Source organism: Gossypium hirsutum, chromosome A09 (assembly GCF_007990345.1).
Source record: "Gossypium hirsutum isolate 1008001.06 chromosome A09, Gossypium_hirsutum_v2.1, whole genome shotgun sequence".
NCBI classification, from domain to species: domain Eukaryota; kingdom Viridiplantae; phylum Streptophyta; class Magnoliopsida; order Malvales; family Malvaceae; genus Gossypium; species Gossypium hirsutum.
Genome location: NC_053432.1, coordinates 8,499,875 through 8,523,961, shown reverse-complemented (window position 1 = coordinate 8,523,961; position 24,087 = coordinate 8,499,875).

Here is a 24,087-nt window from a genome sequence, read left to right as displayed (position 1 = left end):
TATATGTATAGAATCCTTAATGAGTCTATTTTTAATTGAAACAAACGAGAATTATTTGAATTTTTTATGAAGAGATAATTAATTTTTAGTGAAGAAGGATCAGAACTGTCGACAGCAGAACAGAGGTGACTTTAAAGAATAAACTGTACTTATTGGCTAAACTAAAAATTCTGAAAATTTTATGGTAAGAATATATGTGAGTCTAGTTTCAGGGAAAATTAACGGATCTTAATTTGGAGTTCCGTAGGTCAAGTTATAAATAATTTAGTGACTATGACTCAAGTAGACAACTTTGAATGAACTATAAATAATAGTTGAATTATAGAGAATGTTGCATATGAACATGAAATGTATTAAATTGATAATTAAATTTATTTATTTAGATCCAGAAGATTCAAATACGAAGCTAGATCGAGGAAAGGAAAAATTTCGGGATTAGTAGATTTTTTTTGTTTACAAACAAGTATCAAGGTAAGTTCGTGTAACTTGAATTATATTCTTAAATGCTTGAAATGCATGTTTTTGATATGAATATGATTTGAATGTTCATTATATGAAAATTTATGAAACATTGATATATTTGATAAAAGGGGAAGAAATCCCGGTTGAATGAAAGGGAAATTCGATGGATCTCTGAAAAGGAATTGACGGTAGAAAGGATCTAGCCCGGACGGGTGATCCTAACCTGCTATAGCCCTCCCGAAGAATATGTGTAAAATGGATTTAGCCCGGACGGGTAATCCGAATTAAGGTCTGAATTTAGCCTGGACTGGTAATCCCGATAATACTCTATGAGTTTATATTGCAGGGGATTTAGCCTGGACTGGTAATCCCGCTGCAAAGTTGAGGTTCGCGGAAGTGTGTTCTCTGAAATGGAAATGTGCGCACATGAATATGAATTGACGGACCCGGAATTTTACAATAAATGTGTACCTCTGAAAATCCATCGAAATTTCGATAAATTCAACGGGATAAATATGGAAAAATAACAAGGAAATGGAAATTATGATATTGATGAGCTCATCAATCATGGTATATATTATTGGTACATGGAAATTATTGTACTAACTTGAATGTTGAGTTTGTGCATATTAGGGTAATAATGCATTGAATGGATATAGGAATGTTTATTGTATTGTATTGAAAATATTAAGTAAGTATAATTCTTGTTACATGAGCTTACTAAGCACAAAGTGCTTACTCTGTTTCATTTTCCCCTGTTTTGTAGTGTTAAGAGCTCGGAGGTCGAATTTGGTCGGAGACACATCACACTATCAACCTCAGGATTTCGATATATAAAGAAACTTTATTTTGGGAATCAATGGCATGTATAAGCTAATAAAGTATATGTTAACGTGAAATGAATGTAAAGTTAGCCATTAGTATGGTTAACAAACCTGGTTTTGGATATGTGATGACGTTATCTTATAAATATGCATGAATTTATCTTGAAAATATGTTGAATTGATTTGGTTGATGTGGATTGGTCTCGATTTAATATTGCAGGGAAGGTTAGATATTTATAAAAGGGCTATATTGAATATAAAAAAAATTAATTTGTAAACTCCGGTAATGCCTCGTACCCTATTCCGGCAATGAATACGGGTAGGGGTATTACAGTAGGGAAATCTTCAAATGCGCCTTCAGCATCGTCATCTTCATTTGCAGTCGGGTGACCACACTTGATCTATTCACTGGAGTTAGTATCATAATGATAATTAACATGGTGAAGGGCCCCATAACTAATAGGCTGATTAGAGGAAATGGGGGTGTCTCCAAGGGTACTAATACCTAACCTCCTAAAAATATATGACAAATAAGTGTCATGGGAAAGGATGAGGTTTGTAGACATCACCCTCCCGATAGCCTTATTTATGTCATTGTACATAATAAGGGCTAGGTCAAGACACCTATCAAAATGGACAGAACCGATCCACCAATAATCAATGTTACAAAGCTTGGCATGTTTCTTGATAGGACACAAATTCCAAGTGATAATCAAATAGAGAACACGCTCATGGATATTAAGTTTTGATGTGATTCCAGACTTAATGTTGAGATCGGGATTGTAATGACATTTTTCATCGTAGTTACCCCCAGGAGGCAAATGAAGCAAATTTCCAAACTCTTCCAACGTAAGATGAATTTTGGTGTTCATTAAAAAGGATGTGATGGCAATAATGGTATCGCCAAACTCATCATGTTCAAGTTTGATGTTGGAGATTAAGGCTCAAACAAGATTATAAAAGGTCGACCAGGAAATTTTTAGAAAATTCATCCAACCCCAATTTTGAAAAATTAGAAGATAAACAAAACTTATCCCTTCTAATGGCTATATCTATCTTTCTAGGCTCCCAAACCCATTTTAATGCAAAGTTCCTATCAAAACATTCTCGTTCATCTATGGAATGAAAACATTCATTAAAAGATAAGCTTAACCAACTAGACGGGTTTGAGATGCTTCTTAAGGGCCATACTAAAGATCTAAGCACTAAAAATACATTAAGACACTAAAAAGTTTCATTTAGGAATTTAAAAAAATATTTGGTGTGCAAAGGGTTTGAAACAAAATGTTGAGAGAGTTTTAGAAATAGGACACCCCATACAACAAAACACAATATATATACTCCAAATCGACCCAAAAACTAATCAACATTAAACATTTTTACTGAAATTTAAAAAAAATTAAAAAAAAAGTTAGGTTTTACCTCAAAGTGTTAAAATGTGGAAAATATTGAAGCAATCTTGAAGAAATCTTGATGCTAAGGTGTTAGGAAGGATTTGAGTGTCAAGATTTCACGAAAAACTTTGAAGTTTTTGAAAAGATTTGAAGCTTGGAAAAAAAATTCGGATGAAAGGGAAAAAGGGATTTTAAAATTATTTTTGAAAAATCACGGTGCATGTACACTTAAAACCCAGTAAGCATTGGTATTTTTATGAGTATCGATATTTTTATAAAATTATCAAAAATTTTAAAATGGTATCGATACCAAATCAGTATTCCGTTTTCTAAGTGAACAAAATTTTGAATAATGCAATTTTTAAGTCCTAAAAGGTTTTAAGTGTCCTAAAATGGCTCTAGGATAAATCCTAATGATTTTATATGCATAAAAATGCTCAAAGCATGATACATATGATTCATGAAGCACAATAGGTTCAATAAAAAGAATGACTAAGTTAATCAAACAAAGTTCATTATAACAAGTTTAAGGGCATCAAAAATAAGTCATGCTAGACATAATAAGGTCAAACTAGATCAATTAACCACATAAAACTTCCCCTATCTTTTTGCATACAAGAGCTATGAACACCATACTATCATGTTTTTTGCCATACAAAAATAATATACCAATTTAAAAAATCAATCAAAATGCATGGAAAAGATTCAACATAAAGTCAAGGCCAGGTGGGCAAACCTAGTTCTTTCCTAAGTGTCCAAAAATTTTCCTTCTCTAAAGGTTTAGTAAAAATGTCAACTAGTTATGTAAAGTATCTACATACTCTAGAACTATTTATCCTCTTTGGACATGATCTCTAATGAAATGATATATTATTTCAATGTATTTAGTCTTAGAATGTTGGATGAGATTTTTAGTGAGACAAATAGCACAAGTATTGTCACACTTGATAGGAATAGTATCTATATCAATTCCATAGTCCTTAAGTTGCTATTTCATCCATAAAACTTGAGCACAACTACCGGCAAAAATATATCTCGCTTCAATGGTGGCCAATGCAACACTATTTTGTTTCTTTGAAAACTATGATATGAGCATGTTGCCTAGGAATTGACAAGTACCAGAGGTGTAACACCCCTAACCCGTAACCGTCACCAAAACATGGTTACGGAGCATTACCTGAACTTACAGATTAAAATCAATCATAAAGTCCCTTATATGAACCATCAAGGTCCAAAATATGCATTAGAAACGAGTAGGAGCTAAACCGGGTACTCAAAATTTTTCGCAAAATCTCAAATTTTTTTTCTAGACATAGGGTTCACATGCCCATGTGGTCCGTGTCTCAGGCTGTGTAACTCTCTGACTTGGGTTGCACGGCCAATCCACAAGCCCGTGTCTATGCCCGTGTGGACAAAAATAGGTTATTTTCCAAGCCACGTTTCTCACCTATTTGTCTTCCTCCTACACTAATACTTTAACATATTCGTAAGTCATTTTAAAACAATTAATTCAAGTCAAAGCTAACTCTCATGCATGACATATCATCACTTACAACCCATGTACTTTTAAGCACCTCAGAGGACACTTTACCATCATGTAACCAAATATACAAACTTACTTAACTTATCAAATTCACCTATATGCATATTTTTACCAAATATGCTAAAATTGATCATCAATATGCCAACAGGATTTCTATCAATCAACCATTTAAGTACACATCAAACATGCCATAACCTCATTTATACATATCAAAACATGCTCATCACAAGCCATTCCAATGGCTAGTTATAACCAAAACATTTACATGTCAATTTTGGCTAATTAACCTATACAAGCCATTATAATCATAATTGATTTACCATATATACCAAAATGGGCTAATGGATAGTGTGAGTGATCTCTGTCAAGCTTCCAATCCAACAAGCTTCCGAATTACTATAGAACAGGGTAAAATAAAACAAAGTAAGCATGAAATGCTTAGTAAGTTCGTATAACATGTAATTAACTTACCATTCATTAATGTTCAAGATAAACATGCAAGATACAATCAACCAATTTGGTCACAAGCCCTAACACATATCCTCATCACCCTTGTTAGTCATATATTTCACTCAAATATCAAGAAATATATATGGGCTCAACAATAACCAAATTTCCATATACATATACTTGCCACATCATGAAGTCATATAACATATACAAATCATATCCATGTATTTCAAGTGCATTTTCATAATAATTCGTCTCGAGTTTAGATTATTTCATGTCAGAACTTTGCTCATTAAATCATTTGAAATGTCAGTGTCACACAGGTAATACACTCAAGGTGTACAAATCTATAATCATGGATGAACTTATTCATCAAACAAATTCCATGTTCATATATTATCATCTCGTATTTCCATATATCATATATCATCATTTTCATGTATTTCAAGCATATACGTGTATTAATTCATTTCATGTTCATATTTTCTCATGTCAGGATACACAGATAGTACAATCATTGAATAACATCGATGGATACACAGATAGTACACTTGAAGTGTACAAATTAGAAATCGTCAATTCATATTCAGGAGTGCTCTTTAAAGCAAATAATTGGGAAATCCTCTCTCAAGCCATATGACAGAAAGCTCACAAAGAGCCTATCAAAAAGCTTATTCGGGCTATATAACAGGAAGCTCATAAGAGCCATAATTAGGAAGTTCACAAAGAACTTTTAATCAGGAAGCTTACAAAGAGCCTTTAATCAGGAGCTCCGGATAGCCATATATCGAGAAGTTAAAGCGAGCCATATCAGAATGCTCACAAAGAGTTGCGTTTGTGTCTGCAACATATGCAGGATCACAACCGATCATAAAATAGAATGATCACAAAGAGCTGCAGTAGTCCACAACACATGCAGGATCACTACTGATCAGGATGCTCACAAGAACCGTGTAACAGGAAGCTCGAGAGGTCTTATAACAGAATGCTCATAAGAGCTATGGTGTGTCCACAACATATGCAAGACCACAACCAATCGGGAAATTTTGTATCCATCGAATTCCATTATTCAAACAGGATTTAATATTTATCGGGCTTTGTCGGATATGTAACCAATTTCATGTATATGAAATTTATACAATTAACATACACAACATTCAATTGAAGCATATAAATATACACAATTTAGTTACACGAACTTACTTCAATAAATGTTCGTATACTTAAAATCTACTAATCCGACACTTTCTCTTTTCCTCGCTCTAACTTTGAATTTAGTCTATCTAGATATATACGAGTAAATTTAACATCAATTCATACTCAATTCAGTCCAATTCACATCTTAGGCAAAATGCTAAACTTTTAATTACTGACGATTTCGTCCCTACGCTCGGAAAATGAAATTCATGCAATTTAATCTTTATTCCAAGCCTAGCTGAATTTTACATGTAACATTTACAGCTCATTTATTTCATAAAAATTTAGAATTTTCCATGAATTTTACAACTTTCAATTTAGTCCTAAAATCATAATTTCATCAAAATTCAATTTACAAAAGTTGTTTATTTATCAACAACCTTTCATTTTCTACCATAAATTTCAAAATTTCAGCATACTCATCCATGGCAAAACCCTAGTACTTTGATAAATTTGCAAATTAGTCCCCAATATAGCTAAATTAGGCTATTACGATCTCAGAAATATAAAAATTACTAAAACTGGGACAATATTACTTACCCAATTAAGCCAAAATAGCTTGCTTGAGCTCACTTTCTCTTAGCTACGGTTTCCATGTTTTGTTTGGGAAAGATGATGATAAATTGATGATATTTTTAATTTTTTATCATTTATTATCTTTATTTTTTTTCACTTTCCAATTTTATCCTTTTCTTTATTTTACTTTCCATGGATGAATCATCATCCTTAACCAGTAAGCATTAGCTTATCTCAAATTCACCATGCATTAGCTTAGAAAATTCTTAACAAAGAAGATCATTAGTAGCTCAAAAAATAATATCATCAACATATATTTGCACTACTAATAAATCTTTTTCTTTTCTTTTAATAAAAACTGTTGTGTCAACCTTCCTTTTACAAAAACCTTTTTTAATAAGAAAATTTGATAATGTTTCATACAAAGCTCAAGGAGCTTGTTTCAAACCATATAAAGGTTTTAAAAGTTTGAAAACATGGTTTGGAAATTTTGGATCTTCAAAACCAGGTGTTTGTTTAACATACAATTCTTTATTTATAAAATCATTTAGAAAAGCACTTTTTACATCCATTTGATACAATTTTATATCATTAAAGCATGCAAAAGCTAAAAGCATCCTAATGGCTTCTATTCTAACTACGGGTGCATATGTCTCATCAAAGTCTAGTCCTTCCTCTTGAGGGTAACCTTGAGCAACAAATCCAGCCTTGTTCCTCACTATGTTACCACTCTTATCTAGCTTATTCCTAAAAATCACTTAGTACCTATAGCAGATTTTTCACTAGGTCTTTCAACTAAGGTCCATACTTTACTTCTCTCAAATTGGTTTAATTCATTTTGCATAGCAAATATCCAATATTCATTATTTAATGTTTCTTTAATATTTTTAGGCTCAATAAATGAAATAAATGCAACAAAATTACATGTATTTCTAAGAGAAGATCTAGTGTTTACTCCTCTGGATGGATCTCCCAAAATCTTATCATCCTTCACATAGTTGAACTCACTTGGATGAGTGACTTCCTTTTCCTATATTGTAAGCTCCTTTAAAACATCTTGTGTTTGTTCCTATATCTAATCATTTGATGAGTGATCCGCTTTATCATCATTATTAAAAAAAATTGCATCATCATCATCAATGCAAGAATCTTTATAGGAGGAAAGTCAGAGTCATTAAACACAAACATGTATAGACTCTTCTACTACTAAAGTTCTTTTGTTAAACACTTGAAAAGCTTTAGAATTTAAAGAATAACCAAGAAAAATTCCTTCATTACTTTTTGCATCAAATTTACCAAGGTTGTCTTTGTCATTATTTAAAACAAATCACTTGCATCCAAAATGATGGAAATAGCTAATCTTAGGCATTTTGTTTTTGAAAAGTTCATATAGATTTTTCTTTAAAATAGGCATAATCATTACTCTATTTACAATATAGAAAGCAGTGTTTGTGGCTTTTGTCCAAAAATATTTTGGTAAATTATTCTCACAAAGCATGGTTTTAGCCATTTCTTCTAAAGTTTTAATTTTCCTCTCAATAACTCCATTTTGTTAAGGGGTTCTAGGTGTATAAAAATTATGACTAATTCCATTTTAGTTGCAAAAATTTTCAAAACCAATATTTTGAAATTCGGTTCCATGGTCACTTCTAACACTAGTGATAGAGTAACATTTTTCATTTGATCTATTTTTGAAAATATGATGAATTTTCTAATGTCTCATCTTTAGCACTTAAGAAAAGCAACCAAGCAAACCTAAAACAATCATCAACAAGCACAAATGCATATTCTATTCCACCCAAGCTAGTTGTTCTAATAAGGCCAAATAAATATATGTGAATTAGTTGAAGAACTCTACTAGTTGATACATCATTAATAGGTTTAAAGGAAACTCTTCTATGTTTACCTTTAACACATGCATCACAAATTTTATTTAAGTCAAATTCAATTTTAGGCAAACCCTTAACTAAGTCATTTTTAGCTAATTTATACAAAATGCTCATGCTAGTATATCTTAGTTTTCTATGTCACAACAAAGAGTTATTTTAATTTTTAGCAACAAGGCATATGAATGAATCATGCAAGTCATCTAAATGCACCATATAAGTATTTACTGTCCTATGTCCTACAAGCATAATCTTATTAAACACAATGTCGATTACTTTACATCCATCAGACTCAAAAATGGTATTGAGACCTTTATCACACAATTGACTAATACTAAGTAGATTATACTTAATATCGTTGACATACAAAACACTTTCAATAAGAATTGAAAAGTTTTTATTAGCAAATTCAATTCCTTCTATTTGTTTTTTGGAGTTGTCACCAAATGTAACTTCTCCTCCATTTTTTGGCTTCAATTTGATAAAGTGACTATTGTCACAAGTCATGTACCTTAAGCATCCACTATCAAGGTACCATGAGTTTTTACTTGAATTTCTCATCTTGAAGCAATGCTCCTATTCCTATAAACATAGAATTAAATTTTTTTTTGGTACCCAAATTATTGTGGGTCTATAACTATTAGTTTCCAAAATTTTGGGCCCTTTAGGAATCCATTTTGAAAACATCTCTTTTTCTTGAGTAACAATAAGTCTTTTAGGGACCCATATACTCGTAACAAATTTTCCTTTATAAAACCTTGAGGGACCTTTATGTTTATAGAAATTAAAGTTTGATTTAACAAAGTTTGATTTTGAATTGTCTCCCTTTTTAAAACTTTTTGGAGAAAATTTGTTATATAAAGCTTTTTCTTTTTCAAGCAACTCAAGTTGCTTTTAATGATCATCATGAACCTTTGAAAGCAAATTATACAAGTCTTAGTTCTTTTTCTCAAAATCATTTATAATTGCTTGCATTTCATGAATTTTACTTTCAAGTTCATGATTAGCCTTGGAGAGTGAACTATTTTCATCTTTTAATTTTGAAATAGTTTTCTTATATTTTGCAACCATAGTTTCAAACTCCAAGCCTAATTCATCATAGGCATCTTGTAGCTCATTAAAGGAATAGGAAATCAGAATAGATGAGTTAGAAGTTACCTTAGGACCATCAATGGCCATAAGGCAAAGGTTGGCTACTTCTTGATCTTCATTATCAGATGATTCCTTATCACTCCAAGTAGTAACATGAGCCTTGAGCTTTTGCTTACTTGACCCTACTTTCTTCCATTGGGGACAACTGAACTTGATGTGTCCTGGCTTCTTGCATTCATAACATATGATAAGGTTATTCTCCTTGATAGATTCGAGCTTGAGTCATTACTTCTTTTGGAATTTTCTGCCTCTATTGGACCTCATACTTTTCTTGAATCTCCTAGAAAACATGGCCATCTTTTTGTCTTCATCCACATCTTCACTTGATTCACTATTTTCATTAATGGTGAATTTAAGTGCAACATCAACCTTTTTCTTTTCTTTCTTAGGTTCTTTTACCCCATCATTGAGCATCATCTCATGTGTGAGCAAAAAACCGATGAGCTCATCCAAAGTCAATGTTTCTAAAGTACTTACTTCTTTAATTGTAATCACATTGGCTTCCCAAGATTTAGGCAACCTTCAAAGCATTTTCCTCATAACTTCTTTATTGGGATAGGTCTTTGTTGGGAACTGTGTCTATATTGTAGTAAACATGTAATTGTTTTCTATTTATTTGAACAATAAATAAATAAATAAATTTAATTTCACATTTCACTATTATGTCTTTTGTATTTCTATCTTTTATTTTGCATGCATAGAAAAATTGTGACAAGAAAATATTAGCTCATTGATTGTCTAAGTTCAAACTGAAGATAAGTGGCATTATAAGAATGTTTACATTGTGAGAAAGACAACTTACTTCAATAGATAATCTAAATAAGTCTGTAATCTCGTAAAAGAATCAAAGTGAGAATTTTATTCAAATACTGAGAAGGATTATTATGTCGTCTACAATTCTAATTTGGGAGATGGCTAGTCTTAGTTACCAGAGCAGTTGACTCCACGAGTAGAGACATAGTTGTATTCATTGGTAGAATGATACATTAGACTGGACCCAATATGAATTAATTTGAATCCGTTTGTGAATTAATAAACTTGTGACGTTCATGGTGTGATTTACCTAAATCTTGAGTTAGTCACTGACCATGTATATGCAACTCATGTGCTTTGATATAAGTGGAGGCCTATGCTCTAAAGATGATCGAGCCCATAGCTGGTATGTTAGGTACGTGACTTGTGTATGGCATGGCTTTACTAGCAACAGTAGAATTCATAGATCAATTAAAGAGTTAATGATATCCTCCCATTGGTATTATGTGGATTGATAAATATGGAACGTGGCCACGAGTTGCTTGTTCTCGAGCAAGCAATTTATCACAGTCATTTGTTGACAATGATCATATTAATCATTAAGAATACACAATAGTGACAATGAGATAAAATAGGATTGTATTAAGTGAACGAATTTAACTCAAAAGAATCAATGATATCATATGAGGGTAACACAGACATGATGAGATCATTAGACAAAATAGTTGGATGAATTATTTTTGTAAAGAGTATACAATAAGGAGTTTTCAATCATGGTACTTCTTGTAAACTAACTCAATGATTAAGTAATTGTGATTTATCGGAACGATGCTTTTGGACATAATTGCAATCACTAGAGCCTAATTATATATATCTGATTGGTCCTCCGCTAACTCAACAAAAGCTCGATCAGACTGTATTTAAATAAGAAGAAAATTCTACGACTTTAGAAATAATTTAATTGAGTCGATTTATTCCATGTGGAATTAAATTAGGTGGTCAAGAAAATTGTTCAACTAGAGAATTTGATTAAAGATTTTTCTTGAAAAATTAATTTGGAAAATCTAAGTGATTTTTGAAAAAAATTAATTTTGATCAAGTAAAATTAAATTAATCGAATTAATTAAAATTAATATGATATTTTTAGAAATTAATTTTCAAGTCAAACAATTGTCCCAATGGGTAATTAAACTTGAAAATTGGACCTGAGATTGTAAATTAGTCTCGGGAGTCCAAAACGGAGACCAAGACCCAAAAACTGATTGAACCGGGTAGATGGTCCAACCAATGGCTAGATCGGACCGGTCAGGTCATCACTAAACTAGACGCAGCAACTGAACCAACTCAGGCTGCCGTAAAGGTGTTGCACCTACATCACCAAATAATCGGTGCCACCGGCTATGACGGCAGCGTCCCGGTTATCGGCAACGGTTGGTCTTTGATGGTTGAATGATGGAAAAGTTACACTCATACTAGGACTCCACTAGAGAATTTGATTTCAGATTAACTATTCCAAAAATATTATTATTTTAATAGTTTAATATTAAATTTAATTTAATATTTATCTTAATAGTTTTTTATTAATTTAATATTAAAGTGATTATCTTAATATTAAATTTAATCCAATGTCTATCTTGTAGATAAATATTCTATTGTTTTAATAAGATTTAATATTAAATTTAATCTAATATTTATCTTGATAGATATTATATTAATTTAATATTAAAGTGATTAAGCTTAATCATAGTTGAACTCTCTAAACTCTCCCTATATAAAGAGAGCCTTAGGGATGAAGAGATTAAAGTGATGAAGAGATTATTTTAGAAAATTTCTACAGATATTTTTCTAATTTACAACTTGACCCAAAAGTTTAGAGAAATTATAAAATTACCCCACTGTTAATTTTTGTGAAAATTTTTCTAATTCGAAGCGAGCCCACACTCAACAGACATGAGCTTGAGGATAGCAGAGAAGACTACTTAGTCGAAGCACTCCTCCTAGACGAATTGAAAAGGTAAAATTTTGATTAAGTGTTTATTACTTTAGATATCACAGTCAAGATCTTGTTTTGAAAAAAAAATTAAAACTTTGTTTTCTCTTAATTTATTTTCCATTGTGTTTTTCAAACCCCTTTTTTTTCCAACAGTCTTCCCATAGGATTTTAGCCCATTGATGAGCTGATGATTTTAGTCCATTGGATAGTAGACGTCATCATATGAATTGAGTTGATGATTGTTAAGCTTCCTCAAGGATCTCATCTTTCGTTGTTAAATCGTCTAAAAGAGACTAGTTATGATACCAATTCTTAGCTAGATTGTTCAACTTGAAATCTCCAAGAGAGAGGTGAAATGGCCTATTAAAAAATTTTGGTGGCTAAGAAAAAAATAGAGACAATGAATACTTCGATTTAGAGTGGTTCGGCCCCAATTGCCTACTCAACTACCTTAGTTTTCCACAATTAAGGATTTTTCCAAATTCACTAATTTTATAACCTTTGAGGACAAGGTTTAACCCTTACAAACTCCCTTAAGGTTTCTACCCAAACCTTAATACACAAACCCTTTCAAAGAGTAAACACAAATAGAAAACTAAGAAGAAATCCTTACAAGATTGAATTCTTTGCCAATTATGCACTAATAAACAAGAATACACTTGAGTTGAAAGAATAACAACGAAAACTCAAAAGTGTGTACACAAAAAGTATGAAAGTTGAGTACAAAGGTTGATTGATTGATCTTTTAGGCTTAAATTATCTCTCTTCTTGTTGTAGGATCTTTAGAACCTGGTATTTATATCCCTAATTAATTTCCAACTATTGTGGTTGTTGTAAATATGTATAAAGCCATTGGGATGTGAAAACTAATGTAACGCCTCAAAATTTATGTTTTTGATTCTACTTAAATATGACAAAAATCTGTATCTGCTTCAGTGCTTATGGGTTCTGAGTGTGTGTGTGAGGTCCTAAGTTCAAGCCTTAGGTTTGGAAAATTTTGGTATTTTGATGAATAAAGCCTTACTCTTGTTCAGTGGGCTTAAGTTTAAATGTTAGTAGGACTATATCAGAATGGGCCTGCTGGTCTGGTGGTTAAGGTGTGTGTTGGCGTGAGGGAGGTATGGAGTTCGAATCCCTGCGTGAGGAAGGGATTTATTTTGTTGCTTGTACCGTGTGGGAGTTTGAGATGGAATATAATGTTGATAGTGAAGAGGTTTATAGAGAAAACTAAGGGATTGGGATAGGGAAGTTATCAAGGTTTTAGTCTTTTCTATTTACCGAAATTTCTCTGCAATTTTCCCCCTTCTCCATATTCCTTTCCTTTCTTTTTCTCTCCCAGCCAAAAATCCCTTGTTGCTGCCCTTTTTACTCTTTTTTAGTACTAGTTTTTGGGTGTTTTCCTTCATCATTACCCATCTCTGTGGTTGGTGCGAATTCGGTAAGTTTAGGGATACTTTTGGGTCCCGTAATTGATTATAGGGTTGTTAAGACTCTGTTCTTTTATTTAAGAGACAACCAAGGTGTTGTAGGTTGCTAAAACGGTGGTCTAATCAGCAAGGAACTGCCATTGTTCGTTAAAGATAAGGTCATCGGTAACTTTTGGGATTTTCCTATCTTTAGTAACTCGATTTCAGTAACTAACGAAGTGGCATAATGTTCGATATTAGGTACTAGAGTGGTCGTGGTTGCATTGCTTCGAAACGATGCCAAGTGTGTACTTCGATTGCATAGAAAATAGGTTTCAGCGAAAGCCGAAACTGAAATGTCGATGCCACATGGGCGTGTGGAATGCCTATGTGGAGGTCGTGGGCCGATACATGGCTATGTGAATGACGATCCAAGCCGTGCGCGTATCACACAGGCACGACCGACACGGGCGTGTAAGGCTGGATAGGCCGTGTGCGAGGCACGGGCTAGACCAATTGGGCCATCTGGGCCCACACGAGTGAACCACACAGGTGTGTGGAAATTTGGGTCAGGCCGTGTGATCCATACAGCCAATGCCAATTTGGGCCGTGTTGGGCCACACAGGCATGTGAGCCTATTTTTCTGAAATGTGCTGTAAAGTTGCACGGGTCGCCTAAGTCAACCTAAGTCAACTGTGACCTGTCCTAGGGTCGATAAGCTTTACTTAAAGCCCTAATTCTGTGATGTGATATTATGATGTATGTGTTAGCATGTTATACCTAGTATGAATATCTAATCTGTTCTAAAATGAATGTATGATCGTCTTTCTACATTATAGCATGCCATTTTTGTATGATGCATTGCATCGGGGCGGGTTTGATGAAGTGAAGGAAGTATTGAAGAGCTTCATAAGCCCGTTATCTGGCAGCTAAGCTGGTGGGCTATAATACAGTACCTTATGGTGTGTAGGGATGGATGGGTCGATTTTATCCCTATATATGATGTACAGGGATGGGTGGGTCGATTTTATCCCCACATGGTGTATTGGGTTGGACGGAGTTGGTGTGCAGGGATGGTAGGCTTATTATGTTAATCTGATCTGTTATGCATGCTATATCTGAGATGGGCTGAAGCCCTAAAACCATATTTGATGATTATTCTGTAAGGGCCCAGGCCCGAATTATGATTGTATTCTCTTGTTTGTTTGTATGCATGCTATTCTGTGGGGATGTACGCACTGAGTTACGAAAACTCACCCCTTTTGTTTATTTATCGATTCAGGTATCCCCAGCAGTAGGCGGATCAGTACGGTGGAGGACTCGACGGTGACCACGTCCGCATAAATTTTGGTTTTGACTTTTACTTTGGTTTATTCATTATCTGTTTAGGGGTTTTGATGTGACTTTGAATTTGGATTCTTTTTGGATTTTAATTTGGGTTTCGAACTGTGGATGTGGATTATAGATTACAACATCAATATTATGGTTTTCCTAAAATTAATTAAGAATTTTTGTAAATAAAATGGGTTCTTAAATAAAAATCGATAAACGAGTTTCAAACGTTTCCGTGATAAAGAAACATTTTCAAAATAACATGACATTTTCATGTTTTCAGACTAAGTAAAAGATAAAAAATGATATGGTTTATGAATCGAAATGGTTTTATTAAAAACACTCTCATATGACATCGTCAGATTCAGCTATAACATCTAGGCCGGGTTTTGGGTGTTACATTTAGTGGTATCAGAGCCAGGTTCAAAACTCGGCTATGAATTTTGGGTTCCAAAATTGGTTTTTAAGAAATACTTTCGAATGTTTTCAAATACTCTGATTAAGTATATGGTTCACTGAGTCTCCGGCACTGATCTTGTAAGTTTCTGAAACTTTGTATAGATTGTCTAAAAGCATGCTTAGAATATACTGAATTTCTGTTTAAAAATACTAATGTTTGCTATGAAACTACTGTAGGTATTATGCTTATTGAAACACTCTAGGTAGTGTAAACAGAAAACTGTAGTAAACTGCGATTTGCGATAACAGACTCTGAATACTCTGATAACTCTTCTGCATAAAATACTTGATAATAATTATCGAAACTGTAAACTGGTTTGCATAAAAATTTTAATACAGATTAATTCAAAATTATGATGAGCACACGTGGTACTCGTGGATGGGGTACTAGAGGCCGGGGTAGAGGTCGTAGAGGGGCTCAAGCCGAGTCCTTCGCATCTGATACGATTCTGAATTTAGAAACTAGCGAGACACCGGTTTCACCTGTTACTGATATCGGGTCGAGGTCTCATGATCATGCAGCTGGGGACGATGCACTTTCCCAAGCTATGCTACGGATTTTAGAGAGGGTCGCTGGATCCAACACCGGTTCTGAGGGCCGTGGGTTGGTTACGGAACGACTCCAGTCCAATGGGGCTGAGGTATTTAGGGGCATCGCTGGAATTGCTCCTAATGTGGCTGAGTACTAGATGGAGATTACAGAGCGTATTATGGATGATTTGGATTTCACTGCCGAGCAGAAGCTCAAGGGGCCTGTTTCATTTCTTCAAGATGAAGCGTATCATTGGTGGCTGACGGTTAGGAATGGCACTCAGCCTAACAGTCTGACGTGGGATTTGTTTAAGACGGCTTTCTAGAGCAAGTATGTGGGAGCCAGCTATATCGACTCTAAGAGGCGTGAGTTCCTGAATCTTACTCTGGGAGATCGTTCAGTGGCCAAGTATGAGGCTGAATTTCTAAGACTGGTCATTATGCGTGAGGCATGGTGGCGACTGAGTATGAGCGCTGTGTTCATTTTGAGGACGGCCTTAGGGATAACTTGAGGGTCCTGATAGCTCTACAGAGGGAGCACGATTTTGTCATGTTGGTCGAGAAGGCCAAGATTTCGGAGGAGGTTAAGCGTGTTGAACGCCAGAACCGTGATAGAGGGAAGGCTAAGAGGGATATAGAGCCTTCGAATACTGGAATGAGGCCTAGAAAAAAGGCCATATATGATGGGCCTGTGAGAGTTGGGCCTACTGTTGCACCTGCTAGGGTGACGATTTGTTAGCTTTGTAATAGACGCCAACCGGGTGAGTGTTGGAGGTTTACTGGAGCTTGTCTTAGATGTGGGTCTTCTGAGCATCGTGTTTAGAACTGTCTATTGAGGACTGATCAGATGCAAGCTGAGACTGTACAGCCACCGATGGTTGTTCAGCTAAGGGTCGAGGTCAGGCTAGGGGTAGTAATGGCATGGGCAGAGGACAGAGAGCACCGGGCAGAGGTGCTAGACCGGCTGAGGTGAGGCAGCCCACATTGGTGTATGCTGCTGGTCACCGTGAGGATGGAGATGCTCCAGACGTCATCACAAGTACGTTTTTAATTTTTAATGTACCTTACTTTACATTGATAGATATAGGCTCTACACATTCTTACGTAAACAATACGGTGTCTAAGACCTTAGGGTTATCGTTTGAGAGTACTTCTAGTAAGATAACAGTGGTGAGTACGTTGGGGCAGTCGGTAGGGTCAATAAACTATTTAGAGACGTACTGTTAGAGGTCTAAGGAACGGTATTTTTAGCTGATTTGATAGAGCTTCCATTTGAGGAGTTCAATTTGATTTTGGGTATGGACTGGCTAGTTAAACACTAGGTGAGTCTGGATTGCACTGAAAAAAGGATTGTTCTGAAAACCGAAGAGGATATCAAGGTAGTCGTGATTGGGGAATGATGAGATTATCTGACCAATGTGATATCTACTTTAGTGGCAGAAAAGTTAGTAAGGAAGGGGTGTGAGGCATACTTGGCGTATATCAGTGTTGCTGATTCTGAGGACTTAAGTTAAAGACATCCAAACGGTAAGGGACTTTTCAGATGTTTTTCCAAAAGAACTATCGGGATTACCTTTGAATCATGAGGTAGAATTCAAGATTGATTTGTTTCTATGCATAGTTCCGGTGTCTATCGCCCCTTACCGAATGGCACCAAAGGAGCTGACGGAACTTAAGGTTCATATTCAAGAGCTGTTGGATCGTAGGTTTGTTTGTCCCAGTGTGTCTCCGTGGGGAGCACCTGTTCTATTCGTAAAGAAGAAGGATTGTACAATGAGGATATGTATCGACTACCGTCAATTGAACAAGTTGACGATTAAGAATAAGTACCCACTTTCGAGGATAGACGACTTATTCGATTAGTTCAGAGGGATTTCAGTGTTTTCTAAAATCGATCTGTGGTCCGGTTATCATCAATTGAGGGTAAAGGAGGCCAATATGCATAAGATGGCATTTAGGACTCGTTATAGGCACTACGAGTTCCTAGTTATGCCTTTTGGGTTGACTAATGCACCAGCAGCATTTATGGATTTGATGAACCGTGTGTTTTAGCCATACTTGGATCAATTTGTGGTGGTGTTCATCGATGAAATTTTGGTATATTCTAAGTCTGAGGTCGAGCACGATGAGCATTTAAGAGTGGTTCTACAGATTCTTCATGAAAAACAATTGTATGCGAAGTTCACGAAGTGTGAGTTCTGGCTTAGAGAGGTAAACTTTTTAGGGCATGTGGTTTCTGCTGAGGGGATTCGAGTGGATCCTCATAAGATTGAGGCTGTGTTGGATTGGAAATAGCCAAAGAATATGTCAAAAATCTATAGTTTCCTAGGGCTGGCAGGATATTATCGTCGATTCGTAGAGGGGTTCTCTTTGATTACTGTTCCGATGACTAAATTACTACGTAAGGGAGTTCCTTTTGTGTGGATTGATGCACAGCAGGAGAGCTTTGAGAAGCTTAAGATTGTGTTAACTCTAACACCTGTTCTAATTCAGCCTGAACCGGGTAAGTACTTCGTGGTTTACAGTGATACGTCCCATGTGGGTCTGGGTTATGTACTGATGCAAGACTATAAGGTTGTTGCTAGAGGTGCGCATGGGTCAGGCTAGGCTGGGTTGAGGCCGAGCCCAACAAAAATTTAGGCTCTTTTGCTAGGCCCGACCCGAAAAATAAACCTAAAATTTTGTCCAAGCCCGACCCGAATAAAAATGTTAAAACCCGGGCGCGACCCGACCCGCCCATATTAATTTTTATATTATTTTTATATTATTTTAAAATATATATAAACCATCAAAAATACTAAAAACATCAAATAAATATTTCTCAACAAATTGAAAATAAATTTTAAAAAATATGTATACTTAAATAACACTAAAATAGATGCAACTTAACAAGTAAATATTTCTAAAATAATAAAAAAATTAACAGATGTCTTTAAAATAATAAAAAATTAACAATAAAATAAGTTTTATACAATATCTAAACAATAATAACAAAATAGTAGCAACATAATAGTAAAATAGTAGCAAAATAGGGAGAAAACAATAAGAAAATAATATTAAAAAAATATTTTTTGTCATGTAGTGAATTCGGGCCAGGTAGGGTTGGGCCCAGGCCAAAAATGCCTTACCCGAGGCCGGGCTATTTTTTTGCCCAAGCCCATTTTTTGGGCCTATATTTTTGCCCAAACCCTCTCACATTTCAGGCGGGCCTTTGGGCCGGGCCACCTATGCACACCTCTAGTTGGTATGTATGCGTCTCAATAGCTCAAGATTCACGAGGTGAATTATCCGAAGCACGATTTGGAAATGGTTGCAGTGGTCTTTGCTCTTAAGATCTAAAGGCATTATCTGTACGATGAGAAGTGTAGTATCTACACTGATCACAAGAGCCTCAAGTATCCCCTCACCCAGAAGGAGTTAAACCTTAGGCCGCATCGATGGGTTTAACTGCTTAAGGATTATGACTGCAGTATTGAGTATCATCCTAGTAAGGCTAATGTGGTGGCTGATGCGTTAAGCCATAGGGCTGTGACCGATCTGAGAGCGCTGTTCGCTCGACTAAGTCTCTTTGACAATGGGAGTCTGTTGGTAGAACTTCAAGTTAAACCGACCTGAGTTGATCAGGTTAGAACTTCAAGTTAAAACGACCGATTTTGGGATTAACAGTGATGGAGCATTGTGCTTCCGCGGTCAGATCTGTATACCGAATAATGAAGATTTGAGACTGTCGATTTTGAGAAAGGCGCATAGTAGCCCTTATGCTATGCATCCCGGTGGGAGCAAGATGTATCGGGATCTTCGAGAGTTGTACTGGTGTCCAGGATTGAAATGTGAGGTTACCGACTTTGTTGCTCGCTGTTTGACGTGTCAGCAAGTTAAGTTTGAGCATCAGTTACCTTTGGGCTTCCTACAGCCAGTTAAGGTACCAATGTGGAAATAAAAGCGAGTAACAATAGACTTCGTTAGTGGGTTGCCCCTATCACCCACTAAGAAGGATTCTGTTTGGGTCATCGTGGACCGATTGACCAAGACCGTACATTTTATCCCTGTGAGGACAGACTTCTCCTTACAAAAGTTGGCCAAGCTTTACATTTCTGAGATTGTGAGGCTACATGGGATACCTGTCTCGATCATCTCTGATAGGGATCCTCGTTTCACGTCTCAGTTCTGGGGAAAACTTCATGAGGCTCTGGGTTCAAGATTTGACTTCAGTACTGCTCTCCATCCTCAGACAGAGAGGGTGATTCAGATACTAGAGGACATGTTAAGGAGTTGTATTATCGACTTTCGAGGCAGTTGGGAGGAGTACTTGCCTTTAGCAGAGTTCGCTTACAACAACAACTATCAGTCTAGTATACAGATGGAACCTTATGAGGCACTATATGGACGTAAGTGTTGCACTCCTTTATGCTGGACTGATTTGGGTGAGCGACGAGTTTTGGGTCTAGAGTTGGTATCAAAAACTGAGGATAAAGTCTGTTTGATTTGAGAGCGTCTGGAAGCGGCTTCTGATAGACAAAAGTCATATGCTGATCTAAAGAGGAAGGACATTGAGTATTTTGTGGGGGACATGGTTTTCCTTAGGGTCTCGTCATGGAAGAAGGTTATGAGGTTCAGCCACAAGAATAAGCTGAGCCCTCGGTTGATTGGGCCGTACTGGATTCTAAAGTGAGTAGGACCAGTCGCATATCAGTTGGAGCTACCTTCAGAGTTAGACCGCATATACGATGTGTTCCACGTCTCGATGTTGAGACATTACCACTCTGATCTCACACACATTATGCTTGTTGAGGAGATTGAGGTTAGACCAGATCTAACGTTCAAGGAGGAGCCGGTTTAGATCTTTGATCGTGACGTTAAGGTTCTGCGTAGGAAATATATTCCTTTAGTGAAGGTGATCTAGTGGAATCATAGCATTGAAGAGGCCACTTGGGAGCCGAAGGATTCGATGCGTCAGCAGTATCCTCATCTTTTCTGATCAGGTAAAATTTCGAGGATGAAATTATCTTTTAGAGGGTAGAGTTGTAACGCCCTAAAATTTATGTTTTTGATTCTGCTTGAATATGACACAAATTTGTATCTGCTTAGTGGTTATGGGTTCTGGGTGTGTGTGTGAGGTCCTAAGTTCAAGCCTTAGGTTTGGAAAATTTTGGTATTTTGATGAATAAAGCCTTACTTTTGTTCAGTGGGCTTAAGTTTAAATGCTAGGAGGACTATATCAGAATGGGCCTGCTGGTCTGGTGGTTAAAGTGTGTGTTGGAGTGAGGGAGGTATAGAGTTCGAATCCCTGCACGAGCAAGGGATTTATTTTGTTGCTTGTGCCGTGTGGGAGTTTGAAATGGAATATAATGCTGATAGTGAAGAGGTTTATGGAGAAATTAAGAGATTAGGATAGGGAAGTTATCAAGGTTTTAGTCTTTTCCATTTACCGAAATTTCTCTGCAATTTTTCCCCCTTCTCCATATTCTTTTTTCTTTCTTTTTCTCTCCCAGCTGAAAATCCCTTGTTGCTGCCGTTTTTACTCTTTTTTAGTATTGTTTTTTGGGCATTTTACTTCATTATTACCCATCTCTGTGGCTGGTGAGAATTTGGTAAGTGTAGGGATACTTTTGGGTTTCGTTATTGATTATAGGGTTGTTAAGAGACTGTTCTTTTGTTGAGGAGACAACCAAGGTGCTGTGGGTTGCTAAAACAGTGTTCTAATCTGCGAGAAACTGCCGTTGTTCGTTAAAGGTAAGGTTGTCGGTAAATTTCGGGATTTGCCTATCTTTAGTAACTCGGTTTAAGTGACTAACAAAGTGGCGTCATGTTCGATATTAGGTTCTGGAGTGCTCGTGGTTGCATTAGCTTCGAAACTATACTAGATGTGTACTTCGATTGCACAAAAAATAGGTTTCGGCGAAAGCCGAAACCGAAACTATCAACGCCACATGGGCGTGTGGACTACCCGTGTGGAGGCTGTGAGGTGATACACGGCCGTGTGAACGAAAAGCCAAGCCGTACACTTGCCACACGAACACGACGAAAACGGGCGTGTGAGGCTAGCTAGGCCGTGTGCGAGGTACGGGCTAGACCAATTAGGCCGTGTGGGCCACACAGGCATGTAGAAATTTGGGCCAGGCCATGTGGATCACACGGCCAAGGCCAATTTGGGCCGTGTCGGGCTACACGAGCTTGTGGGCCCACACAAGCAGGCCACACGGACGTGTGAGCCCATTTTTCTGAAATGTACATAAGGTTGCACGGGTCGCCCAAGTCGACTGTGACCTATCCTAGAGTCGGTAAGCTTTACTTAAAGCCCTAATTCTGTGATATGATATTGTGATGTACGTGTTAGCATGTTATACCTAGCATGAATATCTTATCTGTTCTGGAATGAATGTATGATCTGTCTTTCTGCATTATAGCATGCCATTTTTGTATGATGCATTGCATCGGGGAGGGTTTGATAAAGTGAAGGAAGTATTGAAGGGCTTCATAAGCTCGTTATCTGGCAGCTAAGCTGCATACTTATGATATGTGCTGCAATGCAGTACCTTATGGTATGTAGGGATGGATGGGTCGATTTTATCCCCATATATGGTGTGCAGGGATGGGTGGGTCGATTTTGTCCCCACATGGTGTGTTGGGTTGGACGGAGTTGGTATACAGGGCTGGTGGGCTTATTCTGTTAATCTGATCGGTTATGCATGCTATATCTGAGATGGGCTGAAGCCCTAAAACCATATTTGATGATGATTCTGCAAGGGCCCAGGCCCGAATTATGATTGTATTCTGTTGTCTGTTTTTATGCATGCTATTCTGTGGGGATGTACGCACTGAGTTACGAAAACTCACCCCTTTTGTTTATTTATCGATTCAGGTATCCCCAGCAGTAGGCGGATCGGTACGGTGGAGGACTCGACGGTGACCACGTCCGCATAAATTTTGGTTTTGACTTTTACTTTGGTTTATTCATTATCTATTTGGGGGTTTTGATGTGACTTTGAATTTGGATTCTTTTTGGATTTTAATTTGGGTTTTGAACTGTGGATGTGGATTATAGATTACAACATCAATATTATGGTTTTCCTAAAATAAATTAAGAATTTTCATAAATAAAATGGGTTCTTAAATAATAATCAACAAACGAGTTTAAAACGCTTCCGTGATAAAGAAACATTTTCAAAATAACACGACCTTTTCATGTTTTCTAACTAAGTAAAAGATAACAAATGATATGGTTTATGAATCGAAATGGTTTAGTTAAAAACACTCTCATGTGACATCGTTAGATTCGGCCATAACATCTAGGTCGGGTTTGGAGTGTTACAACTAGTGCATTTAATTCACCTGCAACAACTAGTATCGATACTAGCTAAAAAGGTATCGATAATTTTTGCATTAAATGCATAATTCGGTTATCGTTGGAGATGAAGATGAAGATATCGATACCAAACAAATTTTATCGATACCAAATGAAAAATATCGATACTGGATCGATACTTAGCTAAATTTGTGAAAAACAGAATGTCAATTTGGTATCTTTTTTAAAAAGTGTATTGATATTTTGAAAACTATCGATATTTGCCAAAAAAGTATTGGTACTTTTTGGCCTGCAGCTATACTGACTTGTTTTAAAAATAGTTTGACTAGTTGAAAGAATTCTTACTTGATTAAAATCATTTTAACTTGATTTTAAAGTTGATTCAAAAATTTTCTAAGAGTTCAAAGTAAAGATTCAAAATTTTATCTCTTAGACGTCATTTGAGATATCATTTTATCAATTTTGTTCAATTTTAACTTTTATTTAAAAATAATTTAATTTTTTATATCAAAATATATTATCAAATAAAGTTTAGTTTAACACTCTCAGTTACCACCCCTTAACCCTAAAAAATTCTCTCATCAATTGTTTTTTTGTGTTGAAATTTTTCGCGGAAAGAATTATTTGTGTTTGAGGGAAACAATGTGCTAGCTTTAGTGTGTGTTTGAGCTCACGATGATGCAGTGGCACTCGGAGACCGATTCATTTCATCTATCGTGTCATAATGAAACCATTGCCTTAGATGCCCATCACATTACAACTCAGGCTTGGACTTAAAGTATAACATTGGATCATACTTGATAGATATTAATATGCGGTCACGGGTTGAAGTATAACTTGATAGCCCAATTAACGATGGTTATGCGATCACAGGTTCATGTTC